We start from the raw sequence: 18,747 nt of genomic DNA, 5'->3' as shown, positions 1-18,747 counted from the left end.
AGAGTTGACTCATTGGAAAAGACCCTGGTGCTGGGAAAGATTGAAGGTAGGAAGAGAAGTGGATGACAGAGTATGAGATGGCATCACCGACTCAATGGACATGAGTTTCAGCAGGCTCCAGGAGATGGTGAAGGACAGGGAAGCCTGGCTGCTGCAGACCATGGGGTCACAAAGAATCAAACATGACTGAGCGACTGAACAACAACAGCTGGTAATGAACATTTAGCCTCTCCAAATATGGTCTCTCTTCTTCCACGTTACAGCATTACAAAGACTTTTCATATTCCTTAAACTTGTCACTTTTTGCTTAACTTCTTCCAATGAGTGATAATTGATCTAGTCAATGCTCTGCTTCCCGCCCTTTTGTCAGTGAGAGCTATTCTAAGCCATCTACTTCCTTCTTTTAGAGAGTTTAAAAACATCTTTGCTTTGGGGTATTAAAAACACCAAACCAAAACAAACTCTCTCTCTCTCTCTCTCTCTCTATATATATATATATATATATATACACACACACAGATATATATGTTTGTATGTATACATAAACATATAAATAACATAAATATGTATTTATATGTAATAAAAAACCATATAATTATACATGATATAAAATATATTTATATAAATAAATAATCTATATGCATATATAGTTCACAACAAATTGTGGAAAATTCCTAAAGAGATGAGAATGCCAGACCACCTTACATGCCTCCTGAAAAACCTGTATGCAAGTCAAGAAGTAACAGTTAGAACTGGACACGGAACAACAGACTGGTTCAAAATTGAGAAAGAAGTACATCAAAGCTGCATATTGTCACCCTGCTTATTTACTTATAAGAAGAGTGCATCATGAGAAATGCTTGGCTGGATGAAGCATAAGCTGGAATCAAGAATGTTGGGAGAAATGTCAATAACCTCAGATATGCAGATGACACCACCCTTATGGCAGAAAGTGAATAGGAATTAAAGAACCTCTTGATGAAGTTGAAAGAGGAAAATGAAAAACCTGTCTTAAAACTCAACATTCAGAAAACTAAGATCATGGTATCTGGTCCCATCACTTCATGGCGGAGACAATGGGGAGATGGGGAGACAATGGAAACAGTGACAGACTTTATATTCTTGGTCTCCAAAATCATGGCAGATGGTGACTGCAGCCATGAAATTAAAAGACGATTGCTCCTCAGAAAAAAAGCTATGACAAACCTAGACAGTGATTAAAAAGCAGAGACATTACTTTGCCAACAAAGATCCATATTGTCAAAGCTATGGTTCCAGTAGTCATATATAGATGTGAGAGCTGGACCATAAAAAAAGACTGAGTGCTGAAGAATTGATGCCTTAGAACTGTGATGCTGGAGGAGACTCTTGAGAGCCCTTTGGACAGCAATGAGATAAAACCAGTCAATCCTAAAGGAAATCAGTCCTGAATATTTATTGGAAGAACTAATGCTGCAGCTGAAGCCCCAATACTTTGGCCACCTGATGGGAAAAGTTGACTCACTGGAAAAGACCCTGATGCTGGGAAAGATCGAAGGCAGGAAGAGAAGGGGATGACAGAGGATGAGATGGTTGGATGGCATCACTGACTCAATGGACATGAGTTTGAGCAACTCTGGGAGATACTGAAGGGCAGGGAAGTCTCTCATGCTGCAGTCCATTGGAAGGCAAAGAGTCAGATTCTACTGAGAGACTGAACAACAACATAGTAAAGAATTTTCAAAAGATCAAAAATAAAATGGAGAAAATGCAAGAAATTTTTAACTAATTTAACAAGGACCTAGAAGAAATAAGACATAAGCAAACAGCAATGAACAACACAATTAATGAAATTAAAAATACTCTAGAAGGAGGTGCTGATTAAAAAAATATGCACAACGTAAGAGTCATGAGTTTTATTTGGGGAAAAAATGACGACCAGAGCCCAGGGGACAGTACAGATAACTCTGAGAAACTGGCCCAAAGAGGTAGTTGGGGAATGTCAATATATGTGATTTTGGTGAGGAAGGAGTTCATGCAATCAGGCACTTATTTTACAAAAGGTTTTCTGCTAATTGTGAGAAGCTGATGTCACCATGCAGGGATTTAGTGCTTTTCTAGATATGAGGAGGCACAAACACTGTGATTATGAAAGCAGTTCCTGGAAATATCTAGCAATCTAAAGACCCGTTCCACTAGTTTACCAGGAACACAAAGTGCACTCGTTCTCCACCCTGAACTTCCTTCAAGACATGTTGCAGGTCAATAGTTGCAGCAGCACAGGATTCAATCTCCAGAGAGACAAATGGTAAATGCCCTTGGCAAGCACCAATTTGTAGTTGATAAGGCCCCCCTCATAGTCATAAATTTGACCATAATTTGGGGGGCATTTCATGACCATTTCATCCCACATTGTTAGGATGGCTCATTTCTAGTTCTGGAGAAGGTTTTGCTGATAGGCCACTCAATGTGCTATCACTGGACTGGGTCTTTAATAGTTAAAGATCTCTGGACACCTGTCTTCTTTCCAGGGAAATATTCTCTCTTATTGCATCTTCCCATATCGAGTTACACTAATACAATCATTGATTGTATACAGAACTATATGTTTCATCAACCACTGCAAGTCTCCTAGTCATCATTATTTTCACTGGAGACTCAGTTACATATTTGGTAATTGCAAGAAACAACAATCTTGTAAAACTGGCAAATACAAATAATATCACTGGCAGTATTATTAAAGATTTAAGTGGGAATTAAGCCAAGAACTTACATTAAGTGTACCACAGTACATTCTTAGGTCATTTTACTTAGTCTATTCTGTACTGATATTTTTTATTTTTAGGAAAATTATATAAGACTCTTAGCCCGATTTCCTAGTGTTACTAGGTTGATTATTCTAGTATAATTTACTTGTTCCCAAGATAAAGGCGGGGCGAGGGGGGCTTAAAGCTTAAATGACCACAGACTGATGCTAACCATATAGATCCAACCCATTATTATGGGAGTTTTCCTTTAAACAGATGAGAGGTTACAGCTTTTGATTGAGACTTAGGTCATCATTCTGACTGAGTTTGAGTGACCTGAAAAGAAAATTTGAGTCTATGGTCAGGCCAGAGCAGGTATTATCAATAGGCCATTTGAGAGGGTCCCATCTAGTAATATGAGTAGATAGAACAGGACTGAAGTCTCATTATTCTAAAATAAATTTCCTAAGGGTCATCCAATTAGAGCCTTGGAGTAGAGAAAACCACCAAGGTAATTTAGAAGTATTAGATGCAGGTAATTAGCCATAAACCCAACAATTGGATTGAGTTTTAAAACTAGCATAGGATGGTGTACATGATAGAAAACATTTGATTTGTGTGTGAAGCTCCAATAAGTCAAGAAAATATTATAAATTATCATGAATCAGGTCCAGCATCTTAGGCAAACTGTCTACTTCTGATATCTTCCTCTTGTCCTGGTGTAATATAGTTTCCTCTGATTAAAAAATAATCTTTCCATTTGGGTTGGAGACAGTCCCTTAAATTATTTTCCAGTCCTGGTTGGAGGTTGTGAGGGATCTGATCTTTGTCCAATGATACATTACTAAGATAAACTTCAGAAACAAACTTAGAGTGTCCTTTAATAACTCAATTAAAGTTTATGTTAATATAGTAAAGAACTAACCAGGAAATGAGTCTTAGTAGATACAGACCCCCATTAACAAAACTAGGATTTAACATTTATTGAAACATCTTTTTCTCCCTAAGATTACCCTAATTTTTACCAAATATAACCAAATTAAGATTAGCTTTTTTTTGAAAAATGTCTGGTCTCAATAAATTTGACCTGATGATTTATAGAGCCATAATTGATTATAGACTTTTTTTTTTTTTTTTTTTTTTTTTGCTTTGCTGAGTCTCAGGCTGAACTTAAAAAAACAAACAAAAAAAAAACCCTCAAGGCTAGGAAAGTTATGCCAAAAGTTTTGGCCACAGCAATCAGAGCAGAAAAAGAAATAAAAGGAATCCAGATTGGAAAAGAATAAGTAAAACTCTCACTGTTTGCAGATGACATGATCCTCTACATAGAAAACCCTAAAGACTCTGCCAGAAAATTACTAGAGCTAATCAACAAATACAGTAAAGTTGCAGGATATAAAATTAGCACAGAGAAATCCCTTGCATTCTTATACACTAACAATGAGAAAACATAAAAAGAAATTAAGGAAACAATTCCATTCACCATTGCAACATAAAGAATAAAATACTTAGGAATATATCTACCTAAAGAAACAAAAAAGACCTTTATATAGAAAACTATAAAACACTGGTGAAAGAAATCAAAGAGGACACAAACAGATGGAGAAATATACCGTGTTCATGGATCAGAAGAATCAATGGAGTGAAAATAAGTATACTATCCAAAGTAATCTATAGATTCAATGCAATCCCTATCAAGTTACCAACGGTATTTTTCAGAGAACTAGAAAAAATAATTTCACAATTTATATGGAAATACAAAAAACCTCGAATAGCCAAAGTAATCTTGAGGAAGAAGAATGGAATTTGAGGAATCAACCTGCCTGACTTCAGACTCTACTACAAAGTCACAGTCATCAAGACAGTATGGTACTGGCACAAAGACAGACATATAGATCAATGGAACAAAATAGAAAGCCCAGAGATAAATCCACAAACCTATGGACACCTTATCTTTGACAAAGGAGGCAAGAATATACAGTGAAAAAAAGACAATCTGTTTAACAAGTGCTGCTGGGGAAACTGGTCAACCACTTGTAAAAGAATGATACTAGAACACTTTCTAACACCATACACAAAAATAAACTCAAAATGGATTAAAGATCTAAATGCAAGACCAGAAACTATAAAACTCCTAGAGGAGAACATAGGCAAAACACTCTCCGACATAAATCACAGCAAGATCCTCTATGACCCACCTCCCAGAATATTGGAAATAAAAGCAAAAATAAACAAATGTGACCTAATGAAAATTAAAAGCTTCTACACAACAGAGGAAACTATAAGCAAAGTGAAAAGACAGCCTTCAGAATGGGAGAAAATAATAGCAAACAAAGCAACTGACAAAGAATTAATCTCAAAAATATACAAGCAATGCCTGCAGCTCAACTCCAGAAAAATAAACGACCCAATCAAAACATGGGCCAAAGAACGAAACAGACATCTCTCCAAGGAAGATGTACAAATGGCTGACAAACACATGAAAAGATGTTCAACATCACTCATTATCAGAGAAATGCAAATTAAAACCACAAGGAGGTACCACTTTACGCCAGTCAGAATGGCTGCTATCCAAAAGTCTACAAGCAATAAATGCTGGAGAGGGTGTGGAGAAAAGGGAACCCTCTTACACTGTTGCTGGGAATGCAAACTAGTACAGCCACTATGGAGAACAGTGTGGAGATTCTTTATAAAACTGGAAATAGAACTGCCATATGACCCAGCAATCCCACTGCTGAGCATACACACTGAGGAAACCAGAATTGAAAGAGACATGTGTACCCCAGTGTTCATCACAGCACTGTTTATAATAGCCAGGGCATGGAAGCAACCTAGATGTCCATCAGCAGATGAATGGATAAGAAAGCTGTGGTACATATACACAATGGAATATTACTCAGCCATTAAAAAGAATACATTTGAATCAGTTCTAATGAGGTGGATGAAACTGGAGCCTATTATACAGAGTGAAGTAAGCCGGAAAGAAAAACACCAATACAGTATATTAATGCATATATATGGAATTTAGAAAGATGATAACAATAACCCTGTATGCGAGACAGCAAAAGAGAGACAGATGTATTGAATAGTTTTTTGGACTCTGTGGGTGAGGGCGAGGGCGGGATGATATGGGAGAATGGCATTGAAACATGTAAATTATCATATGTGAAATGAATCGCCAGTCCAGGTTCAATGCATGATACAGGGTGCCTATCATCATCGGGCCTGGTGCACTGAGATGACCCAGAGGGATGGAATGGGGAGGGAGGTCGGAGGGGGGTTCAGGATGGGGAACACATGTACACCCATGGAGGATTCAAGTCAATGTATGGCAAAACCAATACAATATTTTAAAGTAAAATAAATAAATTAATTAATTAATTTTTAAAAAAAGAAAGTTATGCCAAGGGCTTATCACAGATTTTGCTTAATAAATCTAGTTGAATTTCTCCCATCTCAGGAGCTCTAAGATTCTTTGAGATTTCTGTACTTGTTAGTGAGATAGCCTTCCTAATTTATCTGATAAAGCTACTGGAAATCTAAGAGTTCCCAGTCTCTAGAGGGATCAGAGAGAGAGAAAAGATAAATGTTTTATTTTGCTTACAAAAGGATAATTTTACCAAATTACCATAAGTCATAATTAGTTTGAGGGGAAGGTCTCCTTACACCTAGAAAACATATATTCAAACCAATAACTTTTTCAGATAGAAATCATAAAAGTTATAAGCATATTCACCAGTTCATTAAATCTTTCTGTTAATTTTTATGAAGCCATCAGGTTTCCCATTAGAATCATTTAATTTCTTACCCAGTTCAGCATTATGGTCTGAAAGTAAGAAACATATGTTTATCCAAAAAGTTCTTTCTATAAATCTTCTTGAAGAGGAAGCATTTTGCAAAAGCAATATTATTTATTTATTAAAATAAGTAATAAATAACCATTACTGCCTATAATGACAAAAGACTTAAGAAGGCACGTTTAAAATCTGACTACAATATAATTGACAAAGAAATCTGGTTACTGCTGTAACAACACTTTAAGATAGTAACTGGAATCATGACTGATAATATTTTGTCAGGACGTATCAGAATTTTAGAAACTCCATAGAATTTCTAAGATATCTATATTAGTAACATTTACCATACTATATAACCTGAGGATGTTTATTACTCATTTTACAATACTTCCCTGCAATTCAATGTACCAGATGAACTTAATTAGTTCAATATCTCGCTTTGGGATGCTTTAGGGGCCCTTTGAAGCATCCCCAAATTAGCTATAGGTCAAAAAATGTTTCATTAGAATTTGATTCACTTAGCCAAAGAAACAATAAAAGATTTGAAAGGCAAATACGGAATAGATCATTTAAGAGGTAAAGAAACTGTTATCAAAGGCAGTTCAACATCTGAAGAAAGCTTGTCCTCTTAATACAGAGAAAAGTCAAATTCACATTTTGCACCTCCTTACTTTTAATTTACTCTATTACATTTATTTTAAACTTAGTCATTTCTGAACATGCATAAAACTCTTTTCTCAGGGTCCACTTTCCATAAACCTTTTTTTTTCCTATCATTTTCTGTACCTATTAATTTGTTCTCCTATACTGAAAAAGCCATCTGTAAGTCAAACCTACTTCTTTTTCCCTTAACAAAATGAAATTCCATTCATCATACTTTGTTTACTAAAAACACACATCCTACTTTCCTTAAGCAACCATGAACTATCCTCTATATTAGCATTCAATACATTGATGAACATAAATACTAGTGATAATTTCTAAAAACATTTGATTCCTTATAGAGAACATCTCAGGATGGCATCAAACATATTCATTAATTTTCCAAAATCTCTTTAGTTTCTCTGTAAGAGGAAGATACTGTTCAATAATTGCTGTTATAACAAGATTTTATTTAACTTTTATTAAACCATGGCACAATGAAAATGCTATGCTTAAAAATAAATGAAAAAAAATAATAAAAAATAAAAAATAAATAAAATTTCAAAAAAAAGAAAAAGAAAATGCTATGCTTAATGTTAATGACCCTTATATTAATAAGATCAACAAGCACATTAATACCAGGTATGCTAAATATTTTCCAGTTCATGTGAACATAAAATTCATTTAGGTTGATTTTTCTTGTATTTAGAATTACTTGAGTTGTAAGTGCTTACTTTTCTTAAAGCCAATTAAACAGAGCTCATTTACAAAATCAGCAACAATATCCAAAGACAAACACACATACTGAGACATACATATATCCAAATGAAAACAAGAGATCTCACAGCTTTGTTTTCCAAACTTAGTTATGCATCAGATAGCACAATATAAAACTCACTAGATTATAAATAACAGTTGGAATTTTAAACGTTTTTGAAGGCTTCTTTTCCTTTTATTTCCCGCTCTCAGTTTCAGGAATTAGAGATGGTCTAGATAGGTGTCCCTGAAAGCCATAGTCTCAAGGCTCAAGAAGATGAAAACATATTCTCCTAGTAGGACAATTTCAAAAAAATTTAATCAATTTTCTCTGGAGTCTAAAGAATATTGTGGCCACACTGTCAAAAATCTTTATTTTTCTGTGATCATAGTTTCATAACCAAAATTTAGACCAGGTAGTTCTCAAATTGGCCCTGATAACAAAAGCAGACTAACTAATAAAATGTTCTATCAGGAATTGTCCTTCTGGGAGGTAAGGATCTTATTTTGATCAGCCCCATGTTGTTGATTATAGGAGAAAAGTCCTGAACATAAGGGAACGTCTGTCCATTTTCCCATCTTGTGGCAATAAAGATCTAATATTTTTAGGCCATTTCTCTTTGTCATTGGATCATAAGCTATAGGTTGACCAGCCATTTAAAATTTTTTCCCAAGGGGTTCTTAGGTGTGGGGTGGTGGTGGAAGCTTAGAAGGAGCACTTCCTATTTTAGCTCAAGCAGTTTGTACAGATATCTGCACAATGAAGCCAATCTGTGTGCTCAAACCAAAATAACCAAACCATACCAAAATATCACCAGCCAAAATTTACACTCCAAATAAAACAAATGGCAAAGAGATGCCCAGAAATCTTAAGCCAAATGGAATAAATGGAAAAACGATGCCCCAAAATAAAAAACCACATGGCATAAATGCCCTAAATATGACTTTCCAGTCCCACTAGACCTGAGTCACTGCTAGTGGCCTTTTTGAGTTCTTATATAGTTTCATGTAATTTCTTGTTAGCTTCCTGCAAAGAAGTTACTCTATTGTTTCCTCTTTTAGAATGTTCTGCATACGAAAGTAAGCATTTTATTTAGGCTATCTGATCTTACAGTCGACTTTTTCTAACTATGTGCACAAAAATGTCGATTTTGGAATATCAAAGGACCCTCAATTTGGACATTTTAGGTTGAGATCTCCTTTAGTATAACTTCCCCAATTAAGCAGGTACTTGCAAGTATAAGTTTTGTATGTACATAACCCTGGCTGGAGATAGAGGCTGCTTTCTGATGTCCCTCATTTCTGTGTTTGAGAGGCTCTACTTATTTTAAGTTGAGCTTGTTGTGGATAAAATTCACTCATGAAACTGTGGTGGGCCAGTACACTGTTTGTGAACTTAACTCCCTCCAGGAATCACTCCAGAGGCATCTGACCCTCTTACAACGGCAGTCTAAGACCACCACAGTGCTCAGATCACTGAATGGTCAATTCTTATCTGTGACCCCTGGATAAGCAAGTGTTTTGATTAATGAGTGAGTTTCCCTATGGGATCATTGCATGGTATGAGGACTCGGCTTCCACTCCTCCTATAAATTTCTCAGTCACCTGAGTAAGCTGTAACCAACTGAGGAGTCTTCTCCCTTTTCTATGATGTAAAGCTCTCATGTAATATCTTCACTTTTATCCCCCAAATTCTATTAAGGCAGCCAACTTGAGAAAAAACATCAGATTAGCCTCTTACTTAACTACTCACTACAGACCACTCAGTCTTCTACAACTGAGCAACTTCAGGAACTCTCAATTGAGCCCTGCATATTCCTCAGTATCTTTCAACCAAGCCCTGACCCCAGACTTTTCCACTTAGTGGGTATTACCCTGGTATCTTTCAACCAGCCCACCCCCAGAATCTTTCCACTCAGTTTCTATACACTGAGTGGGTATGCTCTGGTATATTTCACACCTCCACTCCCTGCCCAGTTCCTTTCAACTGGGCAATCTGCTCCATCACCAAATAAAATTCACGACCATCACCCAATATGGAATAGCTGAGAACCAGGAAAGGCTTAGCCAAATTCCTCTGGACCACCTGAGAAGGCAGATGGGTGCAAGGGGCTGCTGCTGGTACCAAAGCTCCAGTTCCTTGTAGAGTTCAGGTGAAGAAGGGATGTTCACTCTGGGTCCCTTCATGGTTGCCATAACTGTAAACTAAAAAAAGATATACAACGTGAGAGTTGTCAGTTAAGTTTTATTTAGGGCAAAATGAGGACTACAGGCCAGGAGATGGTACCTCAGATAGCTTTGATAAACTGGTCCAAAGAGGTAGTGGGTGAAGGTCAATATATGTGATTTTGGTGAAGGGAGAGTTCATGCAATCAAGTAATTATTTTATAAAAGATTTCCTGTTAGTCAGTTAGTTAGTTAGGACCTAATATAACCATGAAGAAATTTAGTACTTTTCTAGATATGAGGAGATGGAAGGATTGTGATCATGAAATCAGTTCCTAAAATATCAGACTATCTAAAGACCTGTTCCACCCCTCTCCCTGGAGCACAAAGTGCCTGTTCTCCACCCTGAACTCCCTTCAGGGTGTGTCAAAGGTAAATAGCTGTAGCAGCACAGGATTAACTCTCTGCAGAGGCACATCACAAATGCCCTTGGCAAACATCAATTTGTAGTTGGCAGAATAACTGAGGCAGAAGAATGGATTAGTGGGATGAGAGATAGAAAATTAGAAATAACTGCAAAGGAGCAACCCCACGTCCGCGGTCAGGGGCGGCTGCTGAGAGGAGCTGGTCCACGTCGGAGGTCAGGGGCGGTGGCCAAGAGGAGATACTCCATGCCCGAGGTCAGGGGCAGCGGCCGAGAGGAGCTACCCCACGTCCAAGGAGGGTGGCTGCGCAGGCGCAGGAGGACCTAAAGGACCTACTCCATGTTCAAGGTCAGGAGGGGCGGCAGTGAGGAGATACTCCTCGTCCAAGGTAAGTAGCAGCAGCTGTGCTTTGCTGGAGCAGCCCTAAAGAGATACCCCCACGTCCAAGGTAAGACAAACCCAAGTAAAAGGGTAGGTGTTGTGAGAGGGCATCAAAGGGCAGACAAACTGAAACCATGATCACAGAAAACTAGCCAATCTGATCACACGGACCACAACCTTGTCTAATTCAGTGAAACTAAACCATGCCATGTGGTGCCACCCAAGACAGACAGGTCATGGTGGGGAGGTCTGACAGAATGTGGTCCACTGGAAAAGGCAAACCACTTCAGTATTCTTGCTTTGAGAACCCCGTGAACAGTATGAAAAGGCAAAATGATAGGATACTGAAAGAGGAACTCCCAAGGTCGGTAGGTGCCCAGTATGCTACTGGAGATCAATGGAGAAATAACTCCAGAAAGAATGAAGAGATGGAGACAAAGCAAAAACAATACCCAGTTGTGGATGTGACTGGTGACAGAAGCAAGGTCCGATGCTGTAAAGAGCAATATTGCACAGGAACCTGGATGGTTAGGTCCATGAATCAAGGAAAATTGGAAGTGGTCAAACAAGAGATGGCAAGAGTGAATGTCGACATTTTAGGAATCAGCGAACTAAAATGGACAGGAATGGGTGAATTTAACTCAGATGGCCATTATATCTACTACTGTGGGCAGGAATCCCTTAGAAGAAATGGAGTAGCCATCATGGTCAACAAAAGAGTTTGAAATGCAGTATTTGGATGCAATCTCAAAAATGTCAGAATGATCTCTGTTCGTTTCCAAGGCAAACCATTCAATGTCTCGGTAATCCAAGCCTATGCCCCAACCAGTAACGCTGAAGAAGCTGAAGTTGAACGGTTCTATGAAGACCTACAAGACCTTTTAGAACCAACACCCAGTAAAGATGTCCTTTTCATTATAGGGGACTGGAATGCAAAAATAGGAAGTCAAGAAACACCTGGAGTAACAGGCAAATTTGGCCTTGGGGTACAGAATGAAGCAAGGCAAACGCTAATAGAGTGTTGCCAAGAGAACGCAATGATCATAGCAAACACCCTCTTCCAACAACACAAGAGAAGACTCTACACATGGACATACCAGATGGTCAACATTGAAATCAGATTCATTATATTCTTTAGAGCCAAAGATGGAGAAGCTCTATACAGTCAGCAAAAACAAGACCATGAGCTGACTGTGGCTCAGATCATGAACTCCTTATTGCCAAATTCAGACTTAAATTGAAGAAAGTAGGGAAAACCACTAGACCATTCGGGTATGACCTAAATCCAATCCCTTATGACTATACAGTGGAAGTGAGAAATACATTTAAGGGACTAGATCTGATAGACAGAGTGCCTGATGAACTATGGACGGAGGTTTGTGACATTGTACAGGAGACAGGGATCAAGACCATCCCCATGGAAAAGAAATGCAAAAAGGCAAAATGGTTGTCTGAAGAGGTCTTACAAATAACTGTGGAAAGAAGAGAAGCAAAAAGCAAAGGAGAAAATGAAAGATATTCCCATTTGAATGCAGAGTTCCAAATAATGGCAGGGAGAGATAAGAAAGCCTTCCTCAGTGATCAATGCAAAGAAATAGAGGAAAACAATAGAATGGGAAAGACTAGCGATCTCTTCAAGAAAATTAGAGATACCAAGGGAATATTTCATGCAAAGATGGGTTTGATAAAGGACAGAAATGATATGGACCTAACAGAAGCAGAAGATATTAACAAGAGGTGGCAAGAATACACAGAAGAACTGTACAAAAAAGATCTTCAGGACCCAGATAATCACGATGGTGTGATCACTCACCTAAAGCCAGACATCCTGGAATGTGCAGTCAAGTGGACCTTAGAAAGCATCACTATGAACAAAGCTAGTGGAGGTGATGGAATTCCAGTTGAGCTATTTCAAATCCTGAAAGATGATGCTGTGAAAGTGCTGCACTCAGTATGCCAGCAAATTTGGAAAACTCAGCAGTGGCTACAGGACTGGTAAAGGTCAGTTTTCATTCCAATCCCAAAGAAAGGCAATGCCAAAGAATGCTCAAACTACTGCACAACTGCACTCATCTCACACGCTAGTAAAGTAATGCTCAAAATTCTCCAAGCCAGGCTTCAGCAATACATGAACCATGAACTTCCAGATGTTCAAACTGGTTTTAGAAAAGGCAGAGGAACCAGAGATCAAATTGCCAACATCCACTGGATCATCAAAAAAGCAAGAGAGTTCCAGAAAAAAAACATCTATTTCTGCTTTATTGACTATGCCAAAGCCTTTGACTGTGTGGATCACAATAAACTCTGGAATATTCTTAAAGAGATGGGAATACCAGACCACCTGACCTGCCTCTTGAGAAAGCTATATGCAAGTCAGAAAGCAACAGTTAGAACTGGACATGAAACAACAGACTGGTTCCAAATAGGAAAAGGAGTTTGTCAAGGCTGTATATTGTAACCCTGCTTGTTTAACTTATATGCAGAGTACATCATGAGAAACGCTGGGCTGGATGAAGCACAAGCTGGAATCAAGATTTCTGGGAGAAATATCAATAATCTCAGATATGCAGATGACCCCACCCTTATGGCAGAAAGTGAAGAGGAACTAAAAAGCCTCTTGATGAAAGTGAAAGAGGAGAGTGAAAAAGTTGGCTTAAAGCTCAACATTCAGAAAACTAAGATCATGGCATCTGGTCCCATCACTTCATGGGAAATAGATGGGGAAACAGTGGAAACAGTGTCAGACTTTATTTTGGGGGGCTCCAAAATCACAGCAGATGGTGATTGCAGCCACGAAATTAATAGACGCTTACTCCTTGGAAGGAAAGTTATGACCAACCTAGTCAGCATGTTAAGAAGCAGAGACATTACTTTGCCAACAGAAGTCCGTCTGGTCAAGGCTATGGTTTTTCCAGTGGTCATGTATGGATGTGAGAGTTGGACTGTGAAGAAAGCTGAGCCCAGAAAAATTGATGCATTTGAACTGTGGTGTTGGAGAAGACTCTTGAGAGTCCCTTGGACTGCAATGAGATCAACCAGTCCATCCTAAAGGAGCTCAGTCCTGGGTGTTCATTGGAAAGACTGATGCTGAAGCTGAAACTCCAATACTTTGGCCACCTCATGCGAAAAGTTGACTCATTGGAAAAGACCCTGATGCTGGGAGGAATTGGGGGCAGGATGAGAAGGGGACGACAGAGGATGAGATGGCTGGATGGCATCACCAACTCAATAGACATGAGTTTGAGTAAACTCCGGGATTTGGTGATGGACAGGGAGGCCAGGTGTGCTGCGATTCATGGGGTCGCAAAGAGTCGGACACAACTGAGTGACTGAACTGAACTGAACTGCAAAGGAGCAGAATAAAGAAAAAAGAATGAGAAGAATTGAGGGCAATCTTAAAGACCTCTGGGGCAATATTAAATGCACCAAATTTTGAATTATAGCGTTCCCAGATGAAGAAAAAAAAAAGAAAGTATACGAGAAAAACTTCAGGAGATTATAATAAAAAAATATCCTAATATGGGAAATGAAATAGCGACCCAAGCCCAGGAAGCTCATAGAGCCCCATACAAGATAAACCTAAAGAGAAATATGCCAAAAAAACCTCAACCAAACTAACAAAATTTAAACACAAAGGAAAAATATTAAAAGCATCAAGAGAAAAGCAACAGATAATATACAAGGGAATACCCATGAGGTTAACAGCTGAACTTTCAGCAGAAACTCTGCAGGCTAGAAGGGAGTGGCAAGATATATTTATGACAAAAGGTTAAAACCTACAACCAAGATTATTCTATCCAGCAAGGATCTCATTCAGATTTGAAAATCAAATCAAAACTTTATGGACAATCAATAGCTAAGAGAATTCAGCTGCATCAAACCAGTCTTACAACAAAAGCTAAAGGAACTCTCCAGGAAAAAAAAATAGAAGAAAAGGACCCACAAAAATAAACCCCAGGTTCTTCCCTGGTGGCCCAGTTGCTAAGACTCCAAGCTCCCAATTCAGGGTACCAGAATTGATCTCTGATAGGGAACTAAATCCACCATGCCACAACTAAGAGTCTACATGCCGCAACTAAAAGATCTTGCATGATACAACTAAGACCCAGTATAGCCAAAGAAATAAATATTTAAAAACCCAAATTATTAAGAAAATGGCAGTAGGAACATATATATTGATAACTATCATAAATGTAAATGGATTAAATGCCCCAACCAAAAGACACAGACTGGCTGAATAGATACAGGAAAAAAAAAAAAAAGACTCATATATATGCTGCCTACAAGAGACCCACTTCAGACCTAAGGACACATACACACTGAAAAGGGATGGAAAAACATAGTCCATGTAAATAGGAAACAACAAAAAAAGCAGGAGTAGCAATACTCATATGAAACAAAATAGGCTTTAAAATAGAAACTATTACAAGAGATAAGGAAGGGCACTACATAATGATCAAGGAGTCAATAAAAGAAGAAGATATAACAATTATCAATATTTATGCACCCAACATAGGAACACCTCAACACATAAGTCAAATGCTAACAATACAAAAGGGAAAAGTGACAATAACACAATAATAGTAGGGGACTCCACTTATACCACTGGGCAGATCATCCACACAGAAAATTAATAATTAATTAAACACAAATCTTAAGTTACATATTAGACTAGATGGAGTGAATTGATATCTTTAGCATATTCTATCCAAAAACATAAGAATATACTTTTTCTCAAATGCACACAAAACATTCTCAAGGATAGATCACACCCTCGGTTCACAAATCAAGCAATGGTAAATTTCAGAAAATTGAAATCATATCAAGGATCTTTTCTGACCACAATGCTATGAGATTAGGTATTGATTATAAGAAGGAAAAAGTTGGGGGTGCTTCCCTGGTGGCTCAGATAGTATAGAATCTGCCTGCAATGCAGGAGACCTGAGTTCGATCCCTGTGTTGGGAAAATCCCCTGGAGAAGGGAATGGCAACCCATTCCAATATTCTTGCCTAGAGAATTCTATGGACAGAGGAGCCTGGTGGGCTACAGTCCATGCAGTCACAAAGAGTCAGATGCGACTGAGCAACTAACACAACAGCAACAGAAAAAAAAAAAAAAAAACTGAACACAAACACAAGAAAGCTAAACAATATATTTCTAAATAAGCAAGAAGTCCCTGAAGAAATCAGAGGAAATAAAGCAATACCTAGAAAAAAATGACAGTGAAAACACATGACCCAAAACCTATGGGATGCAGCAAAAGCAGTGTTAAAATGGAAGTTTATAGCAATACAAGCCTACCTCAAGGAATGAGAAAAACTTCAAATAAACAACATGACCTTATACCTAAAGCAATTGGAGAAAGAAGAACAAAAAACACCCGAAGTTAGCTTAAGGAAATAAATCATAAATATCATAGCAGAAATAAATGATAAAGAAATGAAAGCGACTATAGCAAAGATCAAAAAACCAAAAGCTGGTTCTTTGAGAATATAAACAAATTTGACAATTAGCCAGACTCATCAAGAAAAAAAGGGGGGGGGGACTCAAATCAATAAAACTAGAAATGAAAAAGGAGAAGTAACAACAGACAATGCAGAAATACCAAAGATGATAAGAGACTACTATGAGCAACTATATGCCAATAAAATGAACCACATGGAAGAAATCAACAAATTCTTAGAAAAGTACAACCTTTCAAGACTGAACCAGGAAGAAATAGAACTCATGAAGCAATCATAAGCACTGAAATTGAAAATGTGAGAAAAATCTTCCAACAGACAAAAGCCCAAGACCAGGTGGCTTCCCAGGTGAATTCTGTCAAACGTTCATAGAAGAACAAATACCTGCCTTCTCAAACTCTTCCAAAAAATTGCTGATGGAGGAGCACTCTCAAACTCACTTTATGAGGTCACCAGTACCCTGATACAAGAATCAAAGATGCCACAAAAAAAGAAAATTACAGGCCTGTATCACAGATGAACATAGATGCAAAATTCCTCAGCAAAATATTAGCAAACAGAATCCAATAACACATTAAAAGAATCATACACCATGATCAAGTGGGGTTTATCCCAGAATATAAAGATTCTTCAATATATGCAAATCAGTCAATGTGCTACACCATATAAACAAATTGAAAGGTAAAAATCATATGATCATCTGCATAGATGCAGAAAAAGCTTTTGACAAAATTAAACACATAATTATGATAAAAATTCTCCAGGAAATAGGCATAGAAGGAACCTAACTCAACATGATAAAGGCCGTATATGACAAACCCACAGAAAGCCCTATTCTCAATGGGGAAAAATTAATACTTTTTTTCTAAGACCAGAAACAAGACAAGGGTGCCTATTCACACCACTATTATTCAATATAGTTTTAAAAGTCCTAGCCAGGGCAATCAGAGAAGAAAAGGGATAAAAAGGGAATCCAGACTGGAAAGAAGGAGCAAAACTATCACTGCTTACAGATGACATAATACTATATATAGAAAACCCTAAAGTAGCGCCAGAAAATTACTAGAGCTAATCAACAAATTTACTAAAGTTACAAAGTACAAAATTTAATACAGAAATCCTTTGCATCCTTATACATTAAAGCAAAAAATCAGAAACAGAAATTAAGAAAGCAATCCCATTCCCCAATGAAGCAAAAAGAATAAAATACCTATGAATATACCTACATAAGTAGACAAAAGACCTGTATACAAAAAACTATAATCACTGATAAAAGATATCAAAGGCAACACAAATAGATGGAGAGATATACCATGTTCTTGAATTGAAAGAATAAATATTGTGAAAATGACCATACTACCCAAAGTAATCTACAGATTCAATGCAATCCCTAACAAATTACGAATGTCCTTTCCTCCCAGAACAAGAACAAAAAATTTTAAATTTGTATGGAAGCTCAAAATTTTAAATTTATATATTGCACCCTGACTAGCCAAAGTAATCTTGAGAAAGAAGATTGGAGCTGGAAGAATCAGGGTCCATGACTTCAAATTACAGTACAAGCTACAGTAAACAAGAATGAAGAGAAGATTAAAAAAAGATGGACTGTTACTGGCAAAAACACAGGAATATAGATCAATGGAACAGGATAGAAACCCAGAGATAACCCACACCTATGATCACCTTGTCTTTGATAAAGGAGGCAAGAATATACAATGGAGAAAAGACAGTCTCTTTGATAAGTGGTCCAGATGCATGTAAAAGAATGAAAATTTAAAACTTCCTTACATTATACACAAAAAATAAACTCAAAATGAGTTAAAAACCTAAATTTAAAGCCAGAACCTATAAAACTCTTAGAGGAAAACAGGTAGAGCACTCTTTTTTTTTTCCATTTATTTTTATTAGTTGGAGGCTAATTACTTTACAGTATTGTAGTGGTTTTTGCCATACATTGACATGAATCAGCCATGGATTTACATGTGTTCCCCATCCCGATCCCCCCTCCCACCTCCCTCCCCATCCCATCCCTCTGGGTCTTCCCAGTGCACCAGCCCTGAGCACTTGTCTCATGCATCCAACCTGGGCTGGTGGTCTGTTTCACCCTTGATAGTATACTTGTTTCAATGCTATTCTCTCAGAACATCCCACCCTCGCCTTCTCCCACAGAGTCCCAAAGTCTATTCTGTACATCTGTGTCATTTTTTCTGTCTTGCATATTGGGTTATCATTACCATCTTTTTAAATTCCATATATATGCATTAGTATACTGTATTGGTCTTTATCTTTCTGGCTTACTTCACTCAGTATAATGGGCTCCAGTTTCATCCATCTCATTAGAACTGATTCAAATGAATTCTTTTTAATGGCTGAGTAACATTCCATTGTGTA

This window comes from Cervus elaphus, chromosome 33, assembly GCF_910594005.1.
Source record: "Cervus elaphus chromosome 33, mCerEla1.1, whole genome shotgun sequence".
Lineage (NCBI taxonomy): Eukaryota > Metazoa > Chordata > Mammalia > Artiodactyla > Cervidae > Cervus > Cervus elaphus.
This window is presented reverse-complemented; position numbering follows the sequence as displayed.